Source organism: Pistacia vera, unplaced genomic scaffold (assembly GCF_008641045.1).
Source record: "Pistacia vera cultivar Batoury unplaced genomic scaffold, PisVer_v2 Contig160, whole genome shotgun sequence".
Lineage (NCBI taxonomy): Eukaryota > Viridiplantae > Streptophyta > Magnoliopsida > Sapindales > Anacardiaceae > Pistacia > Pistacia vera.
The window spans coordinates 120,500-128,252 of NW_022195685.1; the positions used below are offsets into that span (position 1 = coordinate 120,500).

The 7,753-nt window shown below is 38.3% G+C and overlaps 1 pseudogene; it reads right to left on the minus strand.

Moving 5' to 3' along the window:
* Window positions 1-2,283: 2,283 nt before the first annotated feature.
* Window positions 2,284-3,571, minus strand: LOC116125077 (annotated as a pseudogene).
* Between the last annotated feature and the right edge of the window lie 4,182 nt (window positions 3,572-7,753).

A 7,753-nucleotide genomic window follows, 5' to 3' on the forward strand; every position in this document is an offset into this window, starting at 1 on the left:
AGAGGAATGAATTGTGGGAGACAGCTATCTACTGTGGTATGTGTTTACAAGATGCAATTACCAGGTCGACCAGGTAGGCAAGGCAGAGAGAGGAGCTATGAACCCAAGCTCTTCCTATGGAGCAAGTGCTAGCTGGCTTGGTTTAGCAATTTTTCAATCATTGGTGGTTAAGTTGTTAAGGTTCATATGGATTGGATTAGGAAGTTCGACTAAGCTGTGACTTTCATTCATTAAGAGAACTTCTCCCTATCACTTTGGGAATGGCTTTGGTGGGTTACTGTGTACTAAACGGGCTAGGCTGGCTTCAGATCCACAACTAGTGGAGAGTAGCGGGTGAATCATTGGAACAAGAGTCACTTGTTCGTTTGACCCGAAGGAAAGCTTTGAATGGATCCGTTGGAAGGGCCTCACTTCGTTGGGCTTCGATAGGTGGAAATGGGATAGCCCGAGAAACCATTGGATCTAGCAACTCCCACTGGTGGTGGATGGCAACCAAAGGACTTGAATCTAGCATTTGTTTGCAGTTTTGGTTGAGATTTCATTCCTTCAAATAGACGGATAACTCTTGGAGGAATGGATCCTTGTCTCTAAAGAAGTCACCTGGTCACTTTTTTTCCAAGATACAATTGACAATCGATTTCTATGAGAATAAGATTCTAAAGCCGATTCACCCACGTCATTTTCAAAGTGTACTTTAGCTCTATGCTTGAGTTATGGGGCGGAGCAAAGGCTAAATCAGCCTGACAACTCAAAACACGGGGTTTTGGTGAAAAGTTCACTTCGGAGAGCAACTCTACTAGGGAAAATGACTTAAGTAACTTTTGCCTATAGGTGTATGTCACTTTGACTTTTTCATTTCAAAGAGGTTTCGAGCAAGGGAAGGAGTAAGTATAAACTTTAAGTAAATAAGAATATGTAAGGTAGATTTACGGAAGGTCCAATGATCATAAGCCTTCTCTATGTCTAACTTGCACAGAACCCCAGAAAGATAGGGCTCAAATACCAAGCAAACTTGAAAGGTGCATGGTCTGGAATGAAACTTCAGTGTTCCGAAATTCAATCTAATGCGCTTGACGGGACGGGCTACTTAAGATTAAGAGCGGAACGGAATGAAATACGAAAGAGTAGGGACCTCAATAAGAATAATGAGTTGGTATCGCAAAATGGAGTATCGGTACCGTTTTCAAGGCTAACAGCACTAACGGCACTAACAACGCCAACTGCACCGCTAGCTAAGAGCTCTACTCACACATCAGCTACTAACTCACCGATAAACGCCGGAACGCTAAAGGAGGAGTTTACCCCGAACTAACACACCGGAACAGCGGCTAAGGAGGAACTCCGACTCTGAAGACAAGCGGCATAACACCTTTTCGCCGTTCCTTCTGCTTAGGCCTCCCAACCAATTTGGACTATAGTATCATGTAGTTCCGTGAAGGAAGGTCTAGTACTCTTTCTATGTAGTACCGTCAAAGTCTAATTCCAGACTGTGCTTCAACTATACCCCATTCTAAACATTAAATGGGACACAATCTTTTAAGGTGTGTAGTGATCCTAAAGAATATGTGTGGTTTGATGGTGGACATAATACAAAAAATACTAATACCCAGCTATCTCAGCTGCTTTGGAATGGAGCACCACCGGTCATAGGGTCTTACAATATGAAACAGCTATTCAGTCTTTGATCACTGTATTATCTTATACATGTATTTAGATTAGAACAACTGCTTATTTTATTCTTAGAGCACTGCAGCACATTCCATTGATGTTATGTAGTTATGTAGTATACATTCTCATTGTTTTAATATAATTATTACATTTTATAGTTATATGTGGAGTTTTATTTAGTAGATTTGGCAGTTTATTTGGAAGAATTAATTGTTCTTGGAGACAACTTTATCAGAAATTTGTACTACTTAGATGCAAATGTTGAGTTAAGACTAAACCCTAAGACTTTTACATAATTTGTTGAATGAAGATTGTGCTGATTCATGTTACAACCTCAACAACAATTAATGGCTCCACAGTCCACCCCACGCGTTTTGATGAGATTGGAAGAAACGTTTCACAACATTGCCAGGATGTTCACATTTATTCATATGCCTTTGAAGTTTCATAGGTTGACTTTTGACTTTGTGAAAACGACTTGGATAAAGACAAGTCATGTTAGATGGCAAAGTTTTATCAAGGAAATTTGATTAATTCCAGAGCAAGTTACTAAAGAATTTTATTGAAATTAATCATACTGCATAATCTGAATAAGCATACAAGATAATCTAATAATCAAAGGTTAAAAAGTTGTTTCATATTGTGAGGCCCTGTGACTGGTGGTACCCCATTTCAAAGCAGCTGAGCTAGTTGAGTGTTAGCTCCTTCTGTAGTATGTCCACCATCAAACCAAACATATTCTCTAGGATTACTACACAACTCAAAGGATTGAGTCCCATTTATTGTGTTCCCACAATTCATTCCTCTGTAAGGTCCACTGCCATAGCATGCAGCGTTCTCCTCTTTGAATCCTTCACAACATAAAACCTAGAAAACAAATTACAACACAGCTTATGTAAAAATTAATTACGTGTTTAATGAAAGTTGAGGCCATAACTTACCATACTTTGAAGGGTTAGCAACTCTGTCACCAAGTGCCTTTTAGTAATCAAATATTGCATATGTGAATCCTGGGAACTAGGTTGATAGCTTCTTAAGGACAACTAGATATATGTCTTGTAGTCTTTCTAGTGATGAGGGTTCCTCAGAGCAAGCACTTCCAAGCTTAGGATCAAAAGATTTCATTCCTGGTAGGCAACCCAATGGCCCTACATTTTGAAATGCAATTTTCCTTCCTCCTATATTATGTATCTCCTTCAGACAAATTAACAACATGAACTCCTAGTTATCATCTAAATATTACAAAATTAAGTTAAAACTTTGACAAATGACTTACTTTGAGCATAGATGTTAGGTTGCCAATGACTGTTTTAACATATTTACCCTTGGAGGACTGAGAAGCTTTGGGTTTTGTTTGAGAAAAGCTGAAGTAATCATTGCCTCCAATGATAAACAAATAAACCGCATTCTTCAACACCCTTTTGGTTTCTGCCTCACCTAGTTTCTGCTTCAGTGATTTCGCCACATCCTTAAAATAGCTTAGCTGCAACCTCAGACGTATCTGCCAAAAAAAGGACACAAATAAATTAAATTTATGTTCAGATTAAATATATTCCTTAATTTTGTACAAAATACAAAAAACCAAGATGCATACCGTTCGAGGATGAGTTTCATCAAGAACACTAGCTCCAGCAGAAGCAAAGTTTGTGCCATCAGTGAATTGATGAGCACCCGGTTGCACGTATGGTGGAAATATAGGCAAATTGGAAAACTGGGCTACAACAATTTAATGAAGTATAAACTATCAAAGTTCACCCAAAGTAGGCCATTGATACATCAAGTAATTGAAACAATTGACTAGCTAACATTATTGATGTGTTATACTAATCAAATCAAGCACTGTGCGGCCATCAGAAAGTCTTCCAGTGGGGCGTTTAAAGTAGGTTTTGTTAAGATTTCCAAAATATTGTGTAAATATTTTGTAATCATGTAAATATTATGTAATCTTTTAGTTATGTCTATAAAATGTCAGAATATTATAGAGATTATATAATCTCCTAATTATGTCAGACAGAATATTGTGTAATCTGTAACTGACATAATTAGGGGATTTAGAAGATCGTATACTCCCTATCTAAAGGGTGTAACTCTTTAGTGATAAATCAATGAATTGAAAATACAATTTTTCAAATTTGCATGGTATTAGAGTCACTCTCTTATCTAAAAATTGCTCACTTTAGAGCAACCGCCAGGAAATTAACTGGCGAGAAATCCTACCATCAGTCATCGTCAATCTGAAAAGGAGAAAACGCGGCAATCTAAATTCTAAAACCCACCAACCCAGCCACCAATAGGCTGCTGCAAACCACAAAACACCAAAAAATCCTAATCCAAAACAAATCAACAACTCCAGCCATCTTCAACCAATTTGTCGCAAATCCACATCATCACCCAATCACCCAAACAACTTCAATCACCAAGAAACACCACCACGCTATCGTGCTGAGCCAAGAAGGGAAGAAACCAAATCAATAGGACAAAAAAAATCCAAATTGTCGCTGAAGCTTGTCGTTGAGAAACTGCCAATCTATTGTTGTCTTGTCATCGAGAGACCTTTTGTTGTTGTCTCAACCACAGTCGCCGCCATCTCTGACTGCTACTAACATCGCTGATCTATTGACATCAACTCTGATCTGTTACTAGCGACTTTGATCAGCCGCTGCTACGCCACCGTGAACTGCCTTTCGTGTTGGTCCGAGAGTTTGTGTTTTTTAACTTTTTTATTTTTTCTTTCAGTTTTCTTTTCTTTATTTTTTCTATTATTCTCAAGTGATATTAAAAAAAAGAAAAAAAAGAAAAGAAAAAGAAAAACAAGAAAAAGAAAAGTCAAGTCAAAGTCAGGGTCCAAGTCCAAGTAAAAAAAACTCAAAGTCAGTGTAAAAAAAAAAAAGAGTCAAAGTCAACAATGTCTAAATCATCAGGATCAAAACCCATTATTATTCAACCCGATGGAGCTTTCAATGCAAGAATTACTCTTACCGAATCGAACTATGATGTGTGGTCTCAATTTATGGAAATGCATATTGCGGAGAGAGAAAAACTTTCCTATATTCGTGGAAAGAAACCACCACCAAAAGAGTCTAACAAGAGGTACGAAAAATGGTATGTTGAAAACTAGAAAGTCAAACGATGATTGTTGATGTCCATGTCTCCTGAAATTATGAAGCGTTATCTCCGCTTATTCACTGCTCGCGAAATCTGGAGTGCTCTATCCAAAGCTTTCTATGATGGAAGCAATGAGTTACTTGTCTTCTCTTTGCACCAGAAAGCCTTCACTACTAAACAAAAAGGAAGGCCACTCTATCTATTATGGATAATTGACAGAAATATTTCAAGAATTAAACCACCGAAATAATGTGGTTATGAAGGATCCCGATGACATAATAGCATATTAGAAATCTATCGAGCAATTGCAAGTTCACATTTTCCTTGCAGGTTTTGATGGAGAGTTCGAACAAATTCTTGGAGAAATTCTATGAAAAAATAAGGTTCCAAATCTGGAAGAGAGTTACTCAAAAGTCCAATGAGAGGCAGTCTGTCAAATTACCTTGAAGGGAGAATCAGGAAATATTGAGACTTCAGCAATGGTAGCCCAAAATAGAAGTCAGCATGTAAAATTTAGCAAATCAAACAACACAAACAAGAAGTGTACCCACTGCAACAAATCTGGTCATACCAAGAACCAATGTTTTGAACTGGTCATGATCAAAGGAAGAAGAATTCCAAGAAAAACTCTACTGTTGCTATTGTGGAAAAGAAAGAAGATGCTGTTAGTGCTCATCATGTGTAGCAACTACTGGAAATGATGGTAAGTCTTTACATATGTGTCCATCTATTTCTAATAGTGCATGGATAATTGATTTTGGTGCTAACGATCACATGACATTTGATTCTATGCATGTTTCACAATTTAAACCATCCTTATAGAAATTTGTGTCTACTGCCAATTGTGAGTCCACCCAAGTCATTGGAGAAGGATCAGTAACCTTCCAAAATACTTTAAACATAGATTCAGTTTTAGTTATTCCCTCCCTAAATTACAACTTGTTGTCAATCTCACAAATAACCAAAACTTTATCTTGTGTGGTGATTTTTTGGCATGACTTTTGTGTGCTTAAGAGCATTCAGACAAAGCAAACAATTGGTTGTGGTATTAGACGAGGGAAGCTGTATTACTTGGATTTAGAGAAAAAAATTCTGCCATAGTACAATAAGCTTTTACAATTAGTGGCTCAGAAGAAGACAAGCAGAAATCCTCCATCTGGTTATGGCATTGGCATCTTGGACATGTTTCATTTGGTTACTTGAAGAAATTGTTTCCAAATTTGTTTAAGCAAAGTGATGTTAGTTGTTTCTGTTGTGATGTTTGTGAACTTTCAAAGAGTCATCGAGTTTCTTATCCAATAAAATTGAATAAAAGTTCAAATCCCTTTATGCTTATTCACTTTGATGTTTGGAGGCCCTCCCAAGTTAATACTTTAAGTGGATCATGGTGGTTTGTTACTTTTATTGATGACTATACAAGGATGACTTAGGTTTGTTTGATGAAATTTAAAGGGAAGGTCAATGTGGTACTTCAAAGATTTCATCAAATGGTTCGTCCACAGTATAATGCTTAAGTTCAGGTTCTACGAAGTGACAATGGAGGAGAATATCAAAGTACGGACCTTTAACAATACTTGACAACACATGGTATTATTCATCAAACTACTTGCCCTAACACACCCCAACAAAATGGTGTTGCTGAGTGCAAAAATCAGCATTTATTGGAGGTTATTCTTGCTTCCTTAATAGAAGCTCACATGCCATTGTCTTTTTGGGGAGAAGCACTCACTTCTGCAGCCTACCTAATCAATCGAATACCTTCTAGCTTAATTGAGTTCTAGACCCCATTCCAGGCTCTTGGTAAAATAGTGAATGCTCCAACGGTCCCGGACTTACCACATCATGTTTTTTGTTGCGTTGCTTTTGTACACCTCCATAAACATCAACGCAACAATTTGTCTCTTCGAGCATTGACATGTGTTTTTGTTGGGTATGGTGTTCATCAAAAGGGGTATCGCTATTACCATCCTCCAACTCAATAACTATTTGTAACCATGGATGTTGTGTTCCATGAAGAGCTTATGTATTTTTCTTCTGAGTTTGAACTTCAGAGGGAGTATTGTCTGAAAGAAATTCAGACTCTTGACCATGCTGTTGAAGATATGGGAGACTATGAGTCAGAAACTAGACCCGTTGATCAAAAAGAAGATGAAGTGGATGAAAATGTCGAGGTGGTATCTCCGTTCGAAGAAAGCACAGTCAGACTAGTGCCACACCCAAAGCACCAAGACTGCTTATTCCGCAGCAAAGAGACAGGACCGGGACAGTAAAGAGACAAGACCTCTTATGCCGAAAAAGTCAGAAAGTAAAGTGCTAACGTGCAGCTCCCATTCCGAATCCAAGAGAAACCCTAAGAGAAGACCATGCTACCATTAAGCATGCTACCAGTCCTAGCTGGCACCGAAGCCAAGGGAAAGCATTTGAACAAGAGGAATGAAATAATAGCTTATTCGTATTCAATGCTAGCCAACCCAGCCTCCCAGATCTGCATCAGCGAGTGGTGTGACGACGACCAAGCCAATCTTTACATTTAAAATAACGATTGTAATCTGACTAGGGAAAAGAGAGAACAAGCAGAACTTCTTTCTCTTTTATATGATATGAGAGGACTGCTGCCACTTCCTTATTACCATTTAGACAATCTCAGATCTACGCCTGGGTCAGGAGATTCTTAGTAGTGGAAAATAGCCCTAGCTAGATTCACTCCCGGTGAAATAGCAGCTAAGCCCCTTGGTCCCGAGCGTTTGAACTAATCCGAGTCTCTTGAGCTCTTTATGGCAGCTAGTCTAGATCGATTCCTAAGAGGATTGGAAAATCTGTCTTTGTTAAGACAGAGGAGACTCTGACTCTTTGATCGACCAAGCCGAAATACAGATCTCATCACAGCACTTATAGTAACCATTTGTAATCGTCTTAGCCCTGAAAGTTATCCCAATAGTCAATCCGCTACGCCCCAATGTTACAGAATTAGTCAAGGCTT